The sequence below is a fragment of the Triticum dicoccoides genome, chromosome 3B, assembly GCF_002162155.2.
Source record: "Triticum dicoccoides isolate Atlit2015 ecotype Zavitan chromosome 3B, WEW_v2.0, whole genome shotgun sequence".
Taxonomy (NCBI): domain Eukaryota; kingdom Viridiplantae; phylum Streptophyta; class Magnoliopsida; order Poales; family Poaceae; genus Triticum; species Triticum dicoccoides.
Window position 1 is genome coordinate 55,025,221 of NC_041385.1, and position 3,825 is coordinate 55,029,045.

The following is a 3,825-nucleotide window of genomic DNA, read 5'->3' on the forward strand; positions in this document are numbered from 1 at the left end:
AAGCGTAGATCAGAAGGATCCAACCTGAAGACACACTTACGTAAACAGATGAAGACTAAATCCGAGCGGATCCACCAAAGACAACCACCAAATGAATCATGAGAGATCCGCCGGAGACACACCTCCACCTGCCCTCCAACGATGCTAGGCGCACCACTGGGTTGGGCCTAAGCAGGGAGAACCTTATTCTATCTTCAGGGAACCATCGTTGTCTCGTCTTCCTGAACAGGATACAAACACTACCAAAACTCGAAGAAACATATAAAAACAGAACCCTCCCACCTACAAGGGCTATGATCCACCATGCCCCCATGGCCCTTAAGCCATATGAGACGAGGCAGATCAACAGCGCCGCTGATGGAAGGCATAAACCCTAGAGCATGTACGCTCGAAGGAGAGATGACTCAGAGCATATTATGTACCTCTTAAATTAATGTCAGGGAATGACAGAATGAGTTACCTGAGAGAACCAAAAGTGCACTCTCGGCAAAATAAAGTGACTTCACATCCGCTGGGTGAGGACGGCGTCGTCAGGTCTTTGCCGAGAGCCAGTGGGAAACTCGGCAACAACATTCCCGGTTGTCGAGCACCTCTAGGCTTACCTGACACACGCAACTCCCAGGAAATGCCATGTGCACCTTTTGCCAAGAGTACCGCCAAGATCTCTGCTTTCCAGGCATAAGCAACTCCCAGGTGCTACCTTTTGCCGAGTTTGTTTTACTTCCTTTAAGGATAACCAAGCCACCAGTGCCAGCCACATGTCCAATATGCGAAGGTTGACTGTCAAAAATTATATCTTTCCCGAGTGTGGTTGTCGTAAATGGTATTGTCAGCCCAATTTCTAACTCTTTTTCATATAACCCTGCAGCAAAAACATATATAATAGTAGTATCTTCTAAGAATCACATAGATAAATTTACATACTCTATAGATAAGAACTAATTCATAGAAGCATCATATATGGTCCCACAAGCTTCATATAAAGTCACAAAGTAGTTTTTATAGCCGTGTCATGTAGATAAGTGCCCATAGTCAAGCCCCGGGAATGTAGACAATAGTCGGTGAACCTCATTAACAAATCTCGGTGTCATGTCTTGTATGGTTGCTTGTCCTCGATTGATAGATCGATCACATGCCTTGATTTTTTTTTACCATATTCTTGTTACAATTTATTTTTCCATGACATGCAAGCATATACTCAATCGTGATCAACATTCCTCTTTTGGGGCTTCCCTCTTTCCATTACTTTCATATAAAGATATAGGAGGCATGCATGGGAAGAAGGGACTCCGGGCATTGCCAGGGAACCCGCTGTGTATGCCTGCTATCGGTAAGCACGAAAGCCTGATAACACCTTCAAACTAAGCATAGTTCGAAAGGTCTAGCCTATTATAGCAGCAATCTTAAACATCCCACGCACATAGTTGATGCATCAACAAACTCAACTACCAGTTAACCCATCGTAGTGAACCAACATCAAAACATCTTATATTTGTGAAATGTTTATATACATTCAGTTCAGAAAAAAGTTAATGGAACATCCTATATTTTTCAATGGAGGGAGAAACAATTATCGTACAAAGTTGTCACAATTCCCCAAAAGGATTCTCCCTCTTGCATAGTATCGATCACATCAAGGTTGTCTAAGTTGATCACAAGTCTTGCATCCAATAGTTCTTGCTAGGTTCATGATGTACATTTCCGCAGCTTCCGCACTAAAAGCTTCAACGGATACCTTAATCTTCTCATTCATAGTCCCTCAAAACAACATCCAAGGTTCCCTATAGGGGGTTAGGGTCGAAAACAACATCTATATTTGTCTTAACATAATTTTCAGATGGCAACATCCATCCACTACACTTTAACTTAGATTTAGGGGAGCTAGCACCCAGGAAGTTGGTTTCTAAAGCTCTCATACACAAGGACACTTGAATTGGAGATTGCACAGGATCCTCATCCGTTACTTAATTATTTAGTATGTTCAGAAGATGTTCCAAAACTAACCCTTAAGCGGCATCGCTCAAACATGACCATCTGATGATGTCATCAATTTCCAGCAATAGGCAAACTTCTCTCATCTTTTCACATTCAAGTAATAGGTGTTTTACATTTTCTTCATCAAGCCTATAGGAAAGGCATTGTGTACTTACTTTCATGTGTCTGTCCGCAAGTGTAGCTTGGCAAGGCAATGTTTGATGTAAAGTCCACCAAAGGAAAATTTCGATTTCTGCTGGAAAGTGCAAATTCCAAACATTTTGTCAACTACAGTTAACTGTAGTTGTCCCAACTCCCTCCCTCCTCACCATGGCCGAGTGGTTTCACTCGGCATGATAAGTTGAATGAACTGAGAAGGAACTGGTACTGTTAAAACTTCAGACCTAGAAATCATTCATTTCATGCATTCGTATCGGAATAGCAAATATCCTTTGCACATCAACCAGCCAGGATGTCTGTGCTAATTATTGTTCGTCACAATTACACTATCTATCTCTTCAAGTCACTACCAGTAGGTTAGATTATCGTGGTATCCATGCATCTCTCTTGATATTTATGCTCTAACCATCTCCCACTCCCCAAAAATGATTGTGCTTAATTGTGCCCGCACAAGCCATGATACTCTTCTAAGTATATGAAGATTTCCTCTTCAATCACTGGTAGAAAAACAAGCTTCCGTCCAGCCCCATTAGTCGCGAAACTGTAGGAACCGCGACTAATGAAGTCTTTAGTCGCGGTTCGGCAGACGAACCGCGACCAAAGGCCTGGGCCCAGGGCGCTCGGTGGCCAGCTGGTGCACGTGAGGGGCTTTAGTCGCGGTTGGGCAGACCAACCGCGACTAAAGGTGCCCAAAGGCCTTTAGTCGCGGTTGGCCAGGCCAACCGCGACTAAAGCTCCTCCCCTATATATACCAGTTCAGCGCACTCACTTAGCCATTTGGTGCCACTTCTCTTCACAAGGGGGTGTAGGTTTGCTTTTGGTTCCTCTTATGCACACAAGGTGTTTGATGAAATGCCCAACAGCGTGAAACGAACATGATATGAAGTGTTGGAGCCACACTCGAGGTTCCTCCTCGATCGCGGTTAGCAACTTGAACCTTTCATGCATGTGTGTCATTGATAAAATATGCATCTGTGTTGTTCATTGTTTAATTTCTATTGTTTATAGCTAGTTAGTTTAACAAATGCATGATGGTTAATTATATATTTTATATTATAATAATGCAGATGAATCGGCAATGGATGTACGGTAACCGACTCTCCCGCGAGTTCACTACGGGTTTGAAAGATTTCCTCGTAGTGGCTAATGCGAACAAGCAGAAGGGTTTTGTTATCTGTCCTTGTGTTGACTGTAAGAATCATAAGGGTTACTCTTCCTCAAGAGAAGTTCACCTGCACCTGCTTCGGCACGGTTTCATGCCAAGCTATAATTGTTGGACCAAGCATGGAGAAAGAGGGGTTATAATGGAAGAAGATGAAGAAGGGGATGATTTCATCGATGAAAGCTATCTTGCTCATTTCGGTGATACTTTCATGGAGGATGCTGAAGGTGAAGGGGAAGGTGAAGGGGAAGGTGAAGGGGAAGGTGAAGGTGAAGGTGAAGAAGAGGCACGTGATGAGACCGTTGATGATCTTGGTCGGACCATTGCTGATGCACGGAGACGCTGCGAAACTGAAAAGGAGAGGGAGAATTTGGATCGCATGTTAGAGGATCACAGAAAGTCGTTGTACCCCGGATGCGATGATGGTCTGAAAAAGCTGGGCTGCACACTGGATTTGCTGAAATGGAAGGCACAGGCAGGTGTAGCTGACTCGGCATTTGAAAACTTGC